Source organism: Lissotriton helveticus, chromosome 1_1, assembly GCF_964261635.1.
Source record: "Lissotriton helveticus chromosome 1_1, aLisHel1.1, whole genome shotgun sequence".
Lineage (NCBI taxonomy): Eukaryota > Metazoa > Chordata > Amphibia > Caudata > Salamandridae > Lissotriton > Lissotriton helveticus.
In genome coordinates this window covers 1011871355-1011890397 of record NC_136057.1, presented here as the reverse complement: position 1 = coordinate 1011890397, position 19043 = coordinate 1011871355, and the positions used below count along the sequence as shown (strand labels likewise).

Here is a 19043-nt window from a genome sequence, read left to right as displayed (position 1 = left end):
CCAAAACTATGGCCGACACCCATTCAGAACTATCAGTAGTCTCAATGATGCCCTCTGAGCATAACTTGTCTAGATGGACCTTCAGTTTCTCACGAATACCCAGAGGAACAACACGCACTTTATGTTGAATGGGAATGGCATTCTTCTTTAACTTAATTTTATGCATATAACCTTTCACTTGACCTACCACATTTTTGAACACATCAGCATGTTTCTTTATAATCATATCTAAACTATACTTGTCCATGTAGATATTATTAACATTAAATTCTCTGAGTTGCAGGGGACGATCAGAACCAGGACACAAAATTACCCCCAGCCTTCCTAAATCAAACCACCCAACCAAATTCTTACCATCAATGGCAACATAAATTTTGGTGAAAATTTTCCTAGACTCAAACTCAAGGGAATCTTCAAAATAACCTAACATGGTAATATCGAAGTTCCCAAATGCTTTGGGATTGATGTCAGATTTATGGAGAACAACATTTTTCCAATTGTCCCTGAAAAACACATCAGACAAGATGGTGATCGGTGAGCCAGAATCAGCCATGGCTTGAAAAGAAATATCACCAACTAATACCATGCCTAACGGTGCTTTAAACGGAAAACTGACATTGTTTACAGAATAGTTAAAAACACAGTCATAAATGGTTAACAACATGTTCTGTAAGTCTTCTTCAACAACGTCCACATTATTGACACTTGAGCTTGAAGAACTAGAACCCCTCCTAGGTGCATGGCAAACAGAAGAAAAGTGGCCCACTTTCCCACAATTTACACATCTTTTTTTTACAGCAGGACAGTTGACATTGTTGGCTAGATGTGCTTTGGAACCACACCTATAACAGGCAGATTTATTGACAGAAACCTGTTTAGAATTAGACTTTCCTTTGTTGGAAAATTGCACAGCACATACCGATGAAACAGAAGATGATGAGTTGAAAGACTTAGCATTCTCAGCAGAAATGACTTTAGAAGATAAAATGGATCTTTCAATCCCTTTCGCTAGATCAACAGCTTCGCTTAATGTAGGATTTCGACAAGCCAGAAGTCTTTCTTGGACCTTTTTTGACTCACATTCAAAAATTAATTGATCCCTAATACAATAATCCACAGTTGCCCCATAGTCACAATTGGCAGCTAGAACTCTTAAAGCAGCCACATATTCCTCAATTGTTTCATCAGGAAATTGTTTCCTCTTATGAAATGCGTGCCTTTCAATGAGAACATTAGGCTCATCCTGAAATTGTTTTTCGAGCCTGGCTACTGCTTCCTTATAAATGTTCCAACCATCACCACCACCACTGGGTGGAGGAATGGGAATCAAGTTTTTGAAAATCTCAATAGCTGCAGAACCCAAATAACTGAATAAAATGGCTTTTAATCTCTCAGCTGGGAATTTGGACCCATCAATAGCCACAATATATAATTTTCGAAACTTTCAAACCATTTCTTCCATTCCAATTTAGGCTTACCTGGAATTTGTAGAAAAATTGTGGGCTGATTGCAGATTTGAGCATTAGCCATGTTACAAGTCTCTGAAACTCTGAATAAAGAAATAAAGTTAGTAGGGACACACACCTCCTAAGGAGTTGTAAATCAAAGAGACCGTGTTTGTAACAGGAACTGAATCAGAATTTCTCCCAAAAAAAAACTGCAGGAGTAAACAATGTGCCAATCACAGAAATAGCTTCAACTACGGAAGACCAGCACATCAATTACATTGAGCATTAAACTGAACATGTACTTAAGCAAAAGTAATTAAAGTGTGCGCATCACTGAAAACGCGCTGTTAAAAGAATGTAATAGTGTGCGCATCACTGGTTAGGAACAGCACACGATGTAACACCTTGAATTTATAATTTGTAATAAAAGTGTGCGCATCACTGAAAACGCGCTGCTTTAAGAATGTAATAGTGTGCACATCACTGGTTAGGAACAGCACGTGATGTGACACCTTGAATTTAAAGTAAGATGTCAAAGTGCGCGCATCACTGAAAATGCGCAAATGAAGAAAGTAGTATAAGCCATGCAGTAACAAAATGCTTAGACAGAACTGAAGTAAGATGAAAGTGTGCGCATCACTGAAAATGCGCTAACGGGCAAGAGCACTGAAGCGTGTGTATGCTTAGTGCTGACGTTGAAGTTGACTGGAGTAGCTTGAAGATAAGTTAATGTCTCACCGTTAGTGACAGCCGGATGGTAATGCGAGGCAGCTGGTATGATCCTCGGTGAATTACACAAAATGGCCGCCCAACGTGAGCACGTGATGATGTCACTGGAACGCACACAAACAGCAGACACCCACTAATGGCGGAAGCAGCGTAGTGACGTTATCAAGTCACTGACGCAACGCTGAAATGCACAGTGGGAGCCAATGATGACGCTGTCAGAAACAGTGGCGATTACTCACGCGCTGGAACTTCGGGCTCGATTTGAAATTAACGAAGTTAACGGATATCACGAAGCAGGTAGGAAACTCCCAGTTTTGGACAAATGAAAGAAGCAGTACCTTGAAAATCCGTAGAGTTCAGCCGAAGTGTAGAATTATTTTCAGATTAAAGAAAGAGTCTTGGGCTCGATTCTCCGGTAACCGGTGGCAAAAATCACCGAAAAATTTCAATTTGCCGATCAATCCAGTGGGTCTGGTAGAACCATTTCCCTCGTCGCCAATGTAAAGATAGAGATGAGGCGGATAATGTGGTCAAATAATGGTTTATTAATTCTTCAAACCATAGACCCACCGGAGCAGCTGGGCAAACGTCCCGACTCTCCAGAAACCAACCGCCTTCTCCCCACAACACACAAAGCTCTAACATTCTAAGTTACATCACTGGATTCTAACTGTGACATAAGCATGTTTTACAGTTTGATTATACATTACATTTACATAAACACAAATAAGGATATTACCAACTACCACAAATATGCACTGAAAACATCTTCCAAACCAGACTGCCAAAGCCTTGACCTCACATAAATTTCTCCCTAGAAGTTCAACTAATCATGCGCTTGGTCTACAGATAGTCTAGGGTTGGAGTTACAACAGAGCTCCTGCGTTGCCCATGCGAAAGTACCTAAAGCAATCTAGAGTTTTCCCTGCACTCTGTAACATTACTCCAAGTTCCAGAATGCAAAGGAAAAACCTAGACTGAATGGGATCCTCACGCATGGACCATGAAAGTTTAAAAGCGCTGGTTAGAATAGTACATTTTCTGCTGTGTGGGGGTCAGAGGGGGCGGTGGTGGCCTAGGAAATGGCCAAGTGGCTGAGTTAACATGTAAACACCACCAGATCCACTTCTCTGGCACCCCTTTACCAAGGCCCCAGGTACTACCTAGTGAGCGGTTTACATTTCACATCCGCTTAAAGCAAAGAGTCTCTGAAATTTTTAACACCAGTTGTAGATCACGTACTGCTGTGCAAAATGTAAGGATTTACAAAGAATTGCTACAGACTCCAGTCTATGACCACATCTTCAAGACCAGGCCGGGGGTTTCCTAACACCAATAGCTTACAACTTCACCAGAAAAAAAAAAACAAGCGAGCAATGGATGTAAAAAACCTCAAAAACGTCCTTTTCAGGTCGAGGGACCGTAGGGCTCTGGATCCTCATCAAACTGAACTCAGATTTTAAAGCGCTACAGTATGCTTAACTCAGTAATCCCTACATGGCCACACTCCTGGGTAGTTGATTTGTTTATATATGTCCAAAGAAGGTCTAGAAGGGCTGGATCAATGCCACTGACTACATATATTAATCACTTTAAATTAATTGTGGTAATTTTTTAATTATAAGATTTCCATATATACGGCTGAAAAATAGCACAAGGCGAGGATAATGAAACAGTACTGCAAAAGCATGGCTTACATTACAAACAAAGTCTTGCAGTTGCCCATTGTAAATGACATGCCATTTATTTAATGATTAAGCTATTGGCAATGTAATTGACAATGCCATTTATTTATGATTTAAAGAAAAAATAATGAAATGTCATGAGCAATGCCAATAGCTCTACCTTTAATGATGCCGAGACCATTGCATTGTAAATGCTTGTTGATTTTGTCCTGCCTGACCTTGATGGCTCGCTTATATTCCTTTCTTAATGTTGCGATTTCTGTCCTCACCCTTGGATTTGCTTTAAGAGCAGCCTTTAAAGATTTGTGGGCTTTCGAACATGAAGCATCGAACCAACGGCAATGTTTGCTTCCGCCCTTCCTCAGTTTAACCGTGAGGTGAGAAGAAATTTGGCTACAAATGGTTTGAAAGGCGTCCATTATCTCCTGATCTGGGGTATCTGGGTTCTGGCAGGCCGTGACCTGGACCTCAATTTGCGGGAGAATGTCAACATAAAAGTTGTCCGGGACCACATTTGCCCACTTGAGCCTTCTACCTTGGTCTATTGGGCGTAAAGTGAGCCCTGTGTTAGCTTGCCCCGGCAACGGTCCAATGAAGTCCCCCCAAGCAACCTCCAAGAGTACAGGGTTGTGGTCACTAAGAGCGGAGGGGACTGTACAGTAAGAAATAGCACTATTAAGGATAGCTGGGGTCACGAATATATAATCAATTACTGTACCGGGGACTATCCCCTTAAAAGTGGGTGTTCTAGACTCCCCTTCCGTGGTTATGGGTTCTAAGAAGTTGAAATTAGCCAAAAAATCTTTCAACTCCTCGCCTGCTTTAGTGTGCTCAAAGTGGGGTCCCTCAGGTCCCGTACCCCCCACAAGGTCGCTTGAGTCACACATGAGTTTGCAGGGATGAACATTAAAATCGCCCATGAGTACACATTCAAAATTGGTACGTGTATTATGACTGACTAAGTTTAAGAAGGAATCTAGGGCAGCTATGTTATTATCACAGCAATCCCTGTATCCTGAATTATAAAAATTTATGAACAAAGTGCTCTTTGTGGGACTAATTATCCTTTCAACAATTAGAAGGTTAGGAGAGACATTTTTAATCTGCCTTAAAGGCCCTTTAAGGTCTAGTGAAAATAGGGTTAGAAGGCCTCCCCTAGCCCTGCCTGCATTACTCAGGGGTGGGGAATTTAATAAAATATCTACTTGTCCATGGGGCAGGTTGCTTCATAAATCTACTTGTCTTGTAACAAAATCCACTTGTCCCTTTGGTGCCATGTAGTATGATGACAAACTATTGCAGCAATCACATTATATAAGAGCTCTGATAATAGACTCATAATTATGCCAGAGTTCATACATAGTAGTGTTTGAATACTTGCAATCCCCATATGTTGCCACATTTCTGCAGATCTACATACTGGGGTTTGAGGTAGAGTTAAGCAATAGTTCCACGGTTAGAATGTCCTTTTGGGTCTGTGAAACCTACTAACTAGCATGTTTTAAGGGTTTTCAACAACAATTCTCTAATCTTTTCCCATACTGAGAAATGTTGAAAATGTACTCCTGACAATGGCAGACATAAACCTTCCTCCAGAGTTGGGAAAAAAGTGGTTGGAGGGAAAGTAAAGTGGCCAACACTCATATTTTCGCATGAGCAAATCAACACATGCACATTTGCTCATGCTAAAATGCAGTTCAGACATATTTTATAGCAGTACTATTTCTTGTCCTACTTCTGTAAATTATTGGGAATTCACAATCTGTATAACTGCACTTGCAAGGACATATACCAATTTGGTATGGCGTTGACCATGGCCTTTCGCGTTTATTAAAATTCTGTCTCTCTCTCTCTCTCTCTCTCTCCCTGTATCGGCTGGCTTCACTGTGAGGGACAACATTTTGCTCTTTTACAAGGAGTTTATCGGCACACAAAGTCGTTTTGTTCAGTGCCAGTAACTACTGTGGCAGTGGGTGCTTTTTGAGACCAAAAACGATTTTTCTTTTAGCCAATGTTTGTTATATTGGTGAGGCCCGGCAGCTCCCACACCAATAATGTTTTACAAAAACCATGCCAAAACAATTCATACATTGACAAAAGTAAAAAGCTGACCACACATTTCAGACTTACTGTATTTTCCAATGGTGGTTTATTTTGGTTTCCCATGATCTTATTGAAACTGGTTACACTGATTTTCCATTATGAATATTTTTGGGAAATACTAGCATGCATCAACACGTTACTAAATGATTCTGCAAAAAAGGTACATGAAATTTTACAGTAGTTTAGTGAAAAGTTTTTTTTCCTCCTCATTTTTTTGTGAACATTTTATTTTGAAAGTAAAGAATCATCAATTTTGCTTTCAAGCTTCTGCAAATATTTGCATCAAATCAGAGCGCATTCTGGGAGCATTATACATATCCTCATATTGCTAAACCTTGAAAACATGTGTATACATTTTTATACTGGAACCACTGTCAGTAGTGCAGTCAGAGCATACAACATTTACTTAGAGCGCTCACCCTAATAATAAAGGCTTTCAATTAATGAACCATAAATAGAAGTTTGAACAGCATTAACATATGGACAAAAATATTACCATAAGTGTAGACAGTGCCCTTCCCTGATCCATAATGTGGTACTGCAAACTGGCAGCCAAAGGGTTATTGTTGTAGGGGGTTGGGCCTACTTGTCCCAAGGACAAAATATACATGAAAACTTGTTGCCCTTGACCCCAAACAATATGTCCTGGGCGTCGGGCTATAGGAATTCCACATCCCTGATTACTGGGGGTGGGGGCTACAGCGAAACTGGTAAACCCATCCAGCCAGAAGCAGGATGAGGTGTCCCATGTTTCTTGTAGAGCGATAACATTATGCTCAGAAACAAAACTAGACCAATCATTGTCACCAATTTTAGATCTAATTCCTGCCACATTCTAACTAAGGATTTTACAAACTGCGATCCCATTTGCATTTCTACCCCCCTCGACCGGTGTTGATGCTTCATTTATTAGTCAGTCTGTGTCGTCTAAGCCGGACAGGGGGGCAAAATGGTTACTCATAGCCAACCCTCCGCCCTCTACTTGACCCTGAGGAACCTGCTGGGGGGGTATTTGCGAGGCCGTGGATCGCCTTAGAGATTGTGTAGTTACAGGATCTTGTGCGTTTCTCCCCCCCCTGTAGTGACCTCACACTCTGCCATCTAGCTTGGTAGTGAATTGTTTGTTTAATACGGGCAGGGGGTTGATAAAAAAAAAAAACAAGGGGACCGGTCTCAAATGGCCCCTAGATGAAATTGCGGAGCCGTCCCAGAATAACCTGTCTGCCAGGTCAGCCCTACGAAAATGTATTACCACACAGTCCCCCTGCGTGGTTTTTGGTAGTTTACCAATCCAACCCACCCTCCTTGCATGGATAATCGTATCCGCGATATTCTCCCCACAACATTTCTCTGAGCACCACCTTTTCCCCTTGACCATAAGATCCCGGGTTGATTCCATCTCCCCCTCCATAAGTGGGGGGACCCCCAATAAACACCGCAACTAATGGGGACGCCTCTGGGGGTAGGTTAAGTTTGTATGTACTGGGGGTAACTTTCCTATGGGCAGGTGGGCCCATCTGAGGTGGAGAGGATATTTGTTCCATCATGTTAAAAACGCTGTCCATTATACAGGGGGGGTTAGCTTTAGTAACCTGTGGACTGACACCCACGTGTAATGCCCCGCTTGGAGGCTGTGTGAATAGCCTATTACCAGGAGCCTCCAAGCTCCCTGCACCATCCACAGTCAATCCCTTACTAAGCGAGAGAATATTGGGGGGTATAGAGTTTACAAGTCTGTCTATAAGAGACATTTCTTTAAAAGACCTTCCAGACAGGTATTTAATGTGTCCACAATGTCTTACGCAATTCCCACAAGTAGGGGTTCAATCCTGGCCACAAAAAGTTCCTCCAATTTATCTCCCAGAAAGTCAGGTTGTACACTGGAAGTGGTCATCATGTTAGCGTTTTTCCCCTTCTTCCGCCTAACTGGTTGAGGTACAGACTTAGAGTTCTGTCTTGTATGATTCGTGGGCGGGACAGGGACGGTAACCTTACTCATAGGGCAAGGGGGGAGGGGGATTTACAATAGTCACAGCTGGTTCCAGGGGTACAGAAGGTGTGTCGATTGGGGCCAAGGCATCGTCCTCCCGAGAATGAGCTAATACAATATTAGAGGGGGAAAGGGATGACAGCCCCAGTTCAAGCTCGGGTTAGAGCCCCCACAGCAGAGGAGAGATAAGTCATAATAGAGTTTGAGTGTCTAGGAACTTTAGCTTTTTTTCCGCCCTCCTCCATAGTCAATGCTTTCTTCCGCTTACCCATTAGTAGCAGCAAATGTTGGGGGTATCGCCCTGCCCTGCCTCTTCCTGCCCCGGACGGCACGCCCTCTGCCCGGCGACGCCCGCGCGCGTCCCGCGAGGCGGGAGCGGCAGCCGGCTGATAAGCGCCTCCGGGCAGCGGGGGAGAGCCGAGGTGATCAGCGAGACGTCCTTGTCAGGGAAAGCAGAAACGGTGTCCAGTGATGCTGGTATGTAGCCCCCAACGAGCTAATGCCCCCACTCGGCCGCAGCAGCAGCCGGCTGATAAGCGCCTCCGGGCGCGGGATCCTGACGCATCAAATCGCGTCTCCGGGAACACCAGGGGACGCTGGGTAATGTAGTTTCACCCTTTGCTCCCCCCTCTCTGCGGCCGCGGTGTCAGGAGCGGCAGCGGGGGAGAGCCGAGGTGATCAGCAAGGCGTCCTTGTCAGGGAAAGCAGAAACGGTGTCCAGTGATGCTGGTATGTAGCCCCCAACGAGCTAATGCCCCCACTTGGCCGCAGCAGCAGCCGGCTGATAAGCGCCTCCAGGCGCGGGATCCTGACGCGTCAAATCGCGTCTCCGGGAACACCAGGGGACGCTGGGTAATGTAGTTTCACCCTTTGCTCCCCCCTCTCTGCGGCCGCGGTGTCAGAAGCGGCAGCGGGGGAGAGCCGAGGTGATCAGCGAGACGTCCTTGTCAGGGAAAGCAGAAACGGTGTCCAGTGATGCTGGTATGTAGCCCCCAACGAGCTAATTCCCCCACTCGGCGGCAGCAGCAGCCGGCTGATAAGCGCCTCCGGGCGCGGGATCCTGACGCGTCAAATCACGTCTCCGGGAACACCAGGGGACGCTGGGTAATGTAGTTTCACCCTTTGCTCCCCCCTCTCTGCGGCCGCGGTGTCAGGAGCGGCAGCGGGGGAGAGCCGAAGTGATCAGCGAGGCGTCCTTGTCAGGGAAAGCAGAAACGGTGTCCAGTGATGCTGGTATGTAGCCCCCAACGAGCTAATGCCCCCCAATCATATCTAATCTACATTGCTCATTTGGTATTTACCCTACTCTAACTCCAGGTATAAAAATTATAGGCACATTGGGCCTGATTTAGAGTTTTGCAGATGGGATAATCTTATCACAAACGTGACAGATATCCCGGCCACCATATTACAAGTGCATCATATCATTTGGCACTTGTAATACAGCATACGGGATATAATGTTTGTGATGAGTATCCCATCACCAAACTCTTAAGCAGGCCCATTGTCTTTGGTGAGAGGCTGTAAGAGTTTTTGGAAGGGAAACCATCAGGAGGCATTGCTCCTTTCAATGCTGCTTATATTGCCACCATTATGTCTGCATTCATCTTTGTCTGAAATAGAGTTACAGTAGCTACCTAAAAGGTCTGCACCACTGCCTTTGCAGCTAAACCAGTCGCTCAGTTCTGTTTTACTTAATTACTTCATTTTTTTGGGCCATGGTGTGTGGTACATGGGCCAAAAGACGCTCCTCCTGTAAAGCAGCTACCTTTCCTAAAAGCTGCTTTGTTTATATCTTTTTGAATCTCTGAATCCATTCAGTCACCAATGTGGCAAGTCAGCTTTGCAACCCTGTACACAGAATGCTGAATCTGACAAAATGAGTGTGAGAACTGATGGATCAACCTTCTTCTGATGGACAAGGAAGATTTTGTTTTCAGCCATCTTTGCAATGGACTCACCTAAAAATTTGATTTGTGTATGTATCTCCTTCACTTTGGCATTGTCAATAATTCCCTGCACTGCAGCGCAAGCAGTGGTTATTTTTGCTTGGTTCCGATTGTAGGCTGCATAGAGTTGTCCATGTAGAATACATTTGTGTACTTATGAATGGGTAAGATGTTCAGAGTTTGTGAGATTGTTTGTAGTGTAGAAATTCATGCGTCCTAAGTGTAGGATCGTACTCAAATCTTTTTGTCAGTTGAATTTTGCGTCGCAACCCACTGCTCCCAACGAAGGTGTAGCGTGCATGTACTGGAATTACTTGCTTTAGTAGTCACCATAATAGGGCATTACAGCTTTCTGCCTTCCCTGAGCTAGAGGATGCTCCTTGAAGATGGCCGCCTGCTCTGCCTTGAGAATTTTCTCAGCAGGACTGAATTGTTCCTCCTCAGTAGTGTCATCTGTAAGCTATTGGGGTCACCTGTCCATCATGGTAACCTAATATGTGTAACCCGAAGTGCTAGGAACAACCTAATTACAAAGATACTTGTCCAAGTTTTTAAGTATTTTCTCTTCAATAATTTTGCTTGAAGTCCAGGAAATATAGCAGAGGTCATGTTCATCCACTTTTTCTCAGAAATGTCAACAGTAATTAGTTCATATAAGGGCTTTATTTGCTAAGCATAACACAGCAAGTAAGTTGTTACAAAGTTCAACAACCACATCTGGGCTTGCAACTTTATCACTGTGCTTGAAGGTGGTAAAGTAGCACACTTCTGTAGGAAGTCCGGTGCCAGTCCTTTTCCCTCAACAGATAATTTATACATAAAAAAGATCACATTAAGATATGAAATTTTAGATGTCGGGCTGAAAGAGTCACTGTTCTGCCCACCCTATGTAAGTGCTCTATTAAACCATCATCTGTGCTGTAGATATCATCAATGTATGATAACTCATCAGATTTTTCTTGCGAGATATACATAATTTTTGCTGCAAAACGCCAAGGGCTATTCTTATATCCCATAAGCCATCACATATAGGCGTAATTAAATTCGCTGAATGAAAAAGCAGTTAGGTATTGTGATTCAGGCGCTACCATCTGTTTAAAGGACCTGTTTGAGATAACCCTAAGTTTGTTTTATATTTTGTCCTGAATTGGTTTATCATAAGTCCAGTATTGTGAGCATTTTACACTGCATGTGTGCGTGTGTGTGCACTGTAACTTCTATACTCTAACATGAGTCTATATGAATTGTCGGGTTCCAAAAGCAGAGAAAAAAAAGGTTCATAGTTTAATGACAAGGAAAAATAACACCCTGATCCTGTAGATGATCTAGTATGTTATGATCAAATGGGGGAGAAAGAAGATATGATCCATTCAGCTTCCATGCAATAATCGGGTAATCGGAGGAGAATGGATCACCTGTCCTGTTTTTACCATGGTCTGGGGGTCTTTTCGTCTAAAAAACCCACATACATGAAATGCTCGTGATAGGGGATAATCAAGATATACCGCTATCACGAGCTCTTCACTGAATGAGTTTGATTACTTTCAAACTCGCTGCGTTACAAAAATTGAGATTCTGCTCCTGGAATATTTGAGGTTTATCAAGCAAATTAAATGGCCCTAAAGTTAGAGACTACCTGGCAACTATCAAGTCCTAATGTTACAAGAAACGTGGGCTCAATCTTCCATACCACTAATTTGGTTCCTAGAATTTACAAAGTCAGCATCAAAATTCAAGAAAAAAGGTCGCCCCAGGGGTAGACTAGCACCACACATATGTTTTCTGCTCGTATATTGAATCAGAAGAGCCATGGCTTCTTGCTGTTAAAATAGTGTTGCAGGGGGAACGGCGACCATTCTCACTGATAATAATCAACATTTATATACAGCCGACACCTACTGAGAAGCAAAAGGCATTTCCCTACATTAACTCTATAATAACAAAGTTAAAACAGGCACATAGTGAATCCCACTTCATAATATCTGAAGACTTCAATATGAATCTGTTTAGGAATCACCTACAGAAGAACAACCAGCGGTACAGGATCTACTATGGAATAAACTGAGCCATATTTGGATGTGTGTGGTGAAAGGCCTTTCCATGGTGGCGATGTCGCCATGGAAAGGCTGGCGGTATTTGGCTTTGGGGGCCCGGTGTGGGCCCCTGGACGGTTGGGGGGTACCCATGATACCCCCCTGCAGTTCTCTACACCGCGTGATGCCTGCCATGTGGTGCAGGGAAATACTGTGCATGCCCTTTTACCATTGCGGACTCAGCTGCAGCCAGCAGCACCATCCACAATGGTAAAAGAGCAGGATAGCGGGCGCATCCTAATTGGGCCGGTGGGACTGACGCCCGTCTGGCGGTCGGTCACATCACTGACATCATAATAAGCCCCTAAATGTCTGAATTTTGCCACAATTAATCCAATAAAGCTCGGCTGTTTGCCATTTACACCTTTAATAAACCATGGCAAACCAAGGCAGTTCGCCATAATAAAAGTAAATTAAACCAGGCATTGAGGTGGTTGAGGAAAAATGAGTTGGACGAGAAAAATGTCCTAGCTATTGTAACAGAAAGTTTCAATTCTGTTTAGGACATTGAGATGAGGATTATGCTGTACTTTCTTCACTTTTTATTACAGCAGCCCAGTAAAAACCCGAACAAGACTTCATTTCCCAAACCCCCCTGGTATAAAAGGCAAATAGCAACATTAATCATAGTCTAACAGTCTAGAGTTCCCTTGATAGTCCCTTGTCTCTCTGCAGCTGGCACCTCCTCTTTCTTCTTGCGACCGAAATCGAATGACAACTTCATCAGTTGTGTTTAGATTCGACACATCCTGAAGAGTACATAAACAAAAATCAGGGAACATCCATACTCTTTAGCCTCTCGAGCGAAGATATCAATTCCAAACAGAGAGTTAAACATTTCTGTTGCAATCATTTAGGACACGGGTAACCTGACGTAAAGAACAAGGTATGAATAATAAAGAATGCTTTGACAGATGGAAATGTCCAGAAATAACAACCAAGCATCTGGACTCAATGTTTGATTTACCTTGCACTGTTGTACTGTATATACCGACTATAACTCGACTGATACATGTACCTAACAATGTCTGTGATTTCTTGAATGCTGAAACCAGTAAAAAAAAATATTTAAAAAAAAAAGAATGCTTTAACAAAGACCTGTTGGTTGAAACGCATCAGCATAAATACAAATTCTTGGATTTACCTGGAGTGCGGGCGATCTTTGCAAGCGTGGCGTCCTGAGCGAAATTCAGTATATATATATATATATATATATATATATATATATATATATATATATATATATATATATATATACACATATATATGTGTGTATATATATTATAATACATACACCCATATTTACGAACATTAGGTTGCCCTAGGAAGGGTGCACTCGTATGCCACTTGGGTGGGCTAATCCTCGCCTCCGTGTCCCTAATAGAGTTGAAATTTTCTGTTATGATGGCTACAAAATGTTTGATTCAATATCAGAACCGTAGGCGAGGAGTATGCTGGTTTAAAACTTTTCGATAACCAGAGAAGCCATGTTTTGGACTGGTTTAAAGTAGAACCTTTTGAAGGTAGAATTTGACAACCAGTCTACAGCATTAAGAATATCTTCCAGACGAGCCCCAAGAGAGAATACCTTTGAAGCCATGGCCCCTTTAATTGAGTGGGTTCCAAATACCTTAGTATCAATTCAAGTTTCTTGCATAGTATCCCTCCCGTCCACCGTCCACTCCGCTACTTCTTTGGGGGTCTGGAAGAAGAAAGAATTTTTGAGTTTAAAAGTACCTTTAGTTTTGCCGTGAATAGGAGCACGTATCTTAGCAGCATGTCTTCGAGTTTCATTTTGACCTCATGAAAGGGCTTCCTTTGCTTTAACACCAGTCTAGTGTAATCCAGAAAGAACATCGCCTGTGCTTCACAGTGCATCACCTTGCCTAGTCTACGTGCAGCTCTCAGTATTGCCTTTATCTCTGTAGTTAAGTAGTTTGACAATTAGAGAGTGTGGCGGGCAGCCGGGTGGGGGAGACCAGGGGTGGCTACTCTGACAGTGCCTTCTGAGCCCTCACCATCTCAAAACACTGGGACAGTTCATCTTTTGTGACTAGAGTACGGATCCAGTTGTCTATGAATTGTAGAAGCTTGGACCCTGTCTCCCTGTCCTGATCTCCTTTTATTTCAATTGACCTCTGGGCCCCTTTATCCCCCAACCACCTCGAAAACACTGTCCTCCGGGTGTTCGGGGTGTTGGTCCTCCGGCCAGGGTCACTCAGTGGAGAACTGTTTAACCTTCTCCCTCTGGCGGAGAAAGCCTTTTCCCCCACTCGGTTCCGCACCCTGTGTGTGCTGTTCTATTCCCTTTGGCCCGTCCCACTGAGTGGAGAGGCGGAACATAGTGATATTCAGGGCATTCCATAGTATCTATATAATGGATACAATTCAGGAACACAGTAAAATATTATGGAAGTCTTTCACTTCTTTGCTTCTATTTTGTTTCTGGCCATAAAGTTCCACAAGAAGGTAACTGGAGGAAATCATTTCCTAGTTAAAAACGATGTTTTTCATTGTATTCTAGAAATTGCACGTGTTCCTGTGCACATTACAAAGAGGTCACCAGGAGCAGGTTTTCACAGAAGGTTATGTTTTCTCCATTTGTGCTTTAGGGCCTTATTTTATCAGTTCTGTGCTTTCTGCCGTCCAATCTTTAGTTCTGGTTCAAATAGCTCCGCATCCCAGGCAGAAAAAATGAATAAAAGTGACTTTCGAGTGCCCAAAATCCCGTTACTTGGGACCAAAGTTAGGTGCAATACTTTCCATTGGTTTTGCTTTCTCTCCTTCCATTATGATGTGCATGCATTATGCCTCTCCTTCTCTACCAAATGATGCTGTGGGCTTTCCTGCCATTGTCCATCTCTAGGCCACTCAGTAGCCTTTTATTGGCTGCTGAGAGGCCTGTGGTAAGGTAAGTAATGTGGTGTGTAAAAGTAGAACGAAGTCTTGAGAATTGTAGCTGATTTCTTTTCCCCTTGGTGATTCTCACTCTGGCCAGCAGAAGAGATACAAGAACAATTGCCTTATTGTGTCAAGTTCCTGTACTTCCATTGTTGTGCTTTCAGTTTGGAGTGCAGGAGGAAATCCTTGAAAGGAAAGAGGTAGAATGAGTGGGAGACAGGATTTTCACTCCTTACAGGCTCTTTCCTCCCCATTGCATCACACTCCTGTCTTCAAGCTGAAGGCTTTACCTGGGCATCTGAATCTATATCCAGAATATAATGGAGCCAGATCCTGGGCTGTCTGGGGCGGGTATATGGTTACAGTGTATACTGGCTGCACCCAGCATATGAAAACTGTACCCCGGCATATGAAACTGCAGCTAGGATACAAAGCCTGAATCTTGCATGCGAAGGCTGTGAATAAACGTATATGGCTGCATATGAGCTGGTGGTAGGCATGTAAACTGTACCTAGTTTATATTGGCAGTTTCTGAATATGATGTTGCATGGGGGGACTGACTGCGTTTATGCTTTACCATACCTGGTCGAAAGAACTCTCCACTGTCACATTCGTTGGCTGTACCTGCGTATGAGAGCAAACTTTGGATGTCAGTATCTAGCCCTTTTAAGCCACCAAGTTACAGATGTAATTCTTAAGTGTAAGGAATTCAAATTCAAATTCAAATTATAAAACTAAGCAGATTTTATACATAGATGAGCTGGGCCCATCACACGAGATGCTACTCTGAAAAGACATGCCTTTTGGAAAGTAGCTGCCAACATAACAAACATAAAAGAGACTCTCTTAGATGGGAGCCTTGGTCATAACTCCAAAAAAGCCAAGTTATTGGCTCTTTGCTCATAAAACAGTATTATCTGAACACCTGCGTTAAATACACTTAAGGACAAGCCATGAGCAATACCCGGTATGTCAGAAGAGGATGAAAAACTAAACAGAGGGATATTCCTGGAACATTGCCCCAGGAAATTAATAAGACGGGAGAAACAGTCCACATTTTTCAACATTAAATGGAGGCTTCAGATACTAGCGAGAAAACCAAATCACAACAGTAATTAATTATAGGGACACATAGGTTGTTTCTTTAAGGAACCAGGAAGACTGGTCCCATTGGACACAGCAAAAACATAATTTGCATCTTAATTGTTATTATTCAGAAGTTTCACAGCCAGTTCTAAATACTGCTGCTGGGCACCGCATCTCTAATGTGTACTAATTCACCAAGTAAAGCTATATATGACGGCTAGGCAGTGGCTTTTCCCTTTTTTCTTTAGAGTACTCGTGGTGTATAGGAGTTGATTGAAAGGTGCTAGACGTTTTGTCTATTCTTGTTTGTAAGAGAAAGAAGCATTTGCAATATAATCGGTCTCTCCTTTCGGGCCTGGTATGTATTTAGCTATGCAGCACATTACCCTGGGTGCTGAAACATCTACTGTTCTTTAACATGTTAGGGAAAGTAAGCACCAAACTGCATGACAGGCCAGGTATGGGAACATATGGAGAGAATATTGCCTTTCAGCAGGAAACGGTATAGTCAAAGGCTCTGTTTTTAATATAAAATCAGGGCTTTCAATGGTCATATCACTGAACATATAAGATTTGAAAAATATTATTGTCTATGTGTACGCATGGAAGACCATTTCTATGGACTGGAATCTAGAGAATGCTAAAGTGATTCTGGTATTTTACTGACCTCTGCTGGTCGTTTGCTATCAAGAAAGTTAAATAGAGGCAGTTGCCAGAAAAATGAAAAAAAGAAAGTCCCTCAGCAGAAAGCAATTCTGGGATTTTACTGACTTCTACTGGTCATTTTCTATCAAGACAGTCGAATAGAAGCAATTCAAAAAGCAGAAAGCAATTCTGGTAATTTACTGACCTCTACTGGCCGTTTTCTATCAAGACAGTTACATTGAGGAAGTTGAACAGAGAAAAAGTCCCTAAGCAGAAGCAGACAAGTCCGAGGGCTGATCTCCAGACCCCACAAAGTAAATACACATATAAGTATATACTAAAGTATATACAAGAGGTCTAGAATGCTCGACCTTAAAAAAATGTTAGACCAATAGGATGAAACCAATAACTGACACAGAAGATTGCAATTTTAAAAAGAGTTGGAGATACACATGAAAAAAAGGCTGCAAACTGTGGCAGAGAGTACAGAAACCGAAAGCCCCTGGCATGGCTCTGGAGAGCGCGCTCCCCTGCACTGTTATTTCTTCTGTTTATGCAATCACTGCGGTATTCCTCTGGTGATACTGACATTCAAGCGTGCTGACAGTGCAACAGCTCTCTCTGCTTCCAGTGCTTTGGGGTCAAGATGGACACCCAAAGTGATAACTAAGGGAGTTACTACTCAGCCTAAATCAGGCTTTGTAGAACTAGTATTGGTGCAGTGCTATTTTGAGTGAAATACAACACTTTTCTCCTGTCTGTTTGTAGAGGAAATGCCAACTGTACTCCCCTTTGCAAAAGGTCCTGCAGTTATCCGTAACTGAGTATTTCACTTCCATCTGATTGAGTATGAGTAAAAAGTTTACGTATACTGTCTGTATGGTGTAAGACAAGTGTGAAACCTGGGCGCTTATTTGTTAGACTGCAGGAGGGTCCCTTTTGGGGTTCTCTCTGTGTATGCATGGCAACCCTTAATTGTAGTGGGCTTTCTGCAAGGCTGCCTGTGCCTCCGGTGACCTGGGAGTCTGCACCCTTTACATGCCTTACAGGCTTCTGTAGGCGAGAGTGCCAGCCTCCTCCCTCCAAGTCCTGTCCCCTCTTCCTGCCCGATCCATATTGTCAAAGGATTTGCCCTGCTGTCTGACCCATTAAACATATGTATATGGTTGGATACAGCATAGGAATCCCTCCTGGTGTCCATGGCCCTGGTGTGAGCTGATAATGCAATGGCCATACAGCTTTTAATTGGAAGAGCCCCTTACAATTTCGAGCTATCCAAAACAACTGCTTGTTACCTTTGGTGATAACTACCAGCCAGCTTCATCAGTACTTTGCTTCCGGATCCTTGTTCAATCCAAGGCGGACCTGCACACCAGTGTAGCTAAGAGATTTGAGTTCCAGGAGCATCACTCTGCTGATGTCTGCTCTCCTTACTAAGCTGGGCTCAAGCTTGGACCGAAGACTATTCCTTGAAAGAGTTACTGTTGGACCGCTTTCCAAGGGAAAATGACCTGTCTGCTGTGTGAGGAATTGCTGGTGCTGTACCATGCAGTCAAGAGCCTACCTTGATAAGGAGTTTATCAACCTAGCAGACTGAGGACATTTTAATTTCTGTTGACCGGTCTGGTTCACCTCAGGAATTGAGGTCACCAGATGCTGTGTGGGAGAAAAATCACTAATGACGGTCTGTGCTCTTCATTGTTTAGTCAAAAGAACATGCCTGTGTTTTGTTTGGTAAGCTTGCCTTTGTCCCTGACCCGACCAGCACCACAGGAATACCTGTATCTGGTCAAGCTTGTCTTCTAGGGACCTCGAGTTCCTCCTGGCAAGGAGAGGTAGCTAGGTAAGGCGTTATTGAATCTGTTACTGTAAACTGCGTTTGAATCCATTGAGAAGTTGCATTGATATTAGCATTTTAAACCCTAGCCTGTCACTGTTTCTGTGTCGCTAAAATCTGGGTGTGTGGGTAAAATCAATCTGCAACTGAAGATACAATGCTTTTTATTAGAATCTGTAAAAGAGTAGGGATTCCCTTGGATGGGCAAAGGAATCCTCTATAGTCCCTCAACATAAAGGACTCTTGTGAACCATTCCTGATCAAGGCACCATCTTACCTCGCTTTGTTTGGTTTCTTACCGTTGCTCTTCTAGTTGGGAGGTGAGCATTAATTCAAACCTGTACGGTTTCTCTGTGAAGTCAAAGAAATGTTGTAGCAGCTTATGATCCTTTGAAGTGTTGGACGATCCCCCAGTCAAATAAAACACAATAGTTCCCTCTTGAGATGTGGCAATCAGAACATGTTGCAGCTAAACTCTATCTAGTGAGAACTGACTGAGCTTGCATGTTGCATTTTTGACTGTATGGTCTGCAATTGTGTTTAGGACTGTGAACTCCGTATTTGTGAGCACCATTGA

General features: G+C 43.1%; 1 protein-coding gene across 2 annotated transcripts in view; it reads left to right on the top strand.

Annotated features, from left to right (window-relative positions):
• The window catches only part of GTF3C6 (general transcription factor IIIC subunit 6), a 108626-nt gene that overhangs the window by 63699 nt on the left and 25884 nt on the right, over positions 1–19043 (top strand). The gene's annotated exons all lie outside the window — the stretch shown is intronic.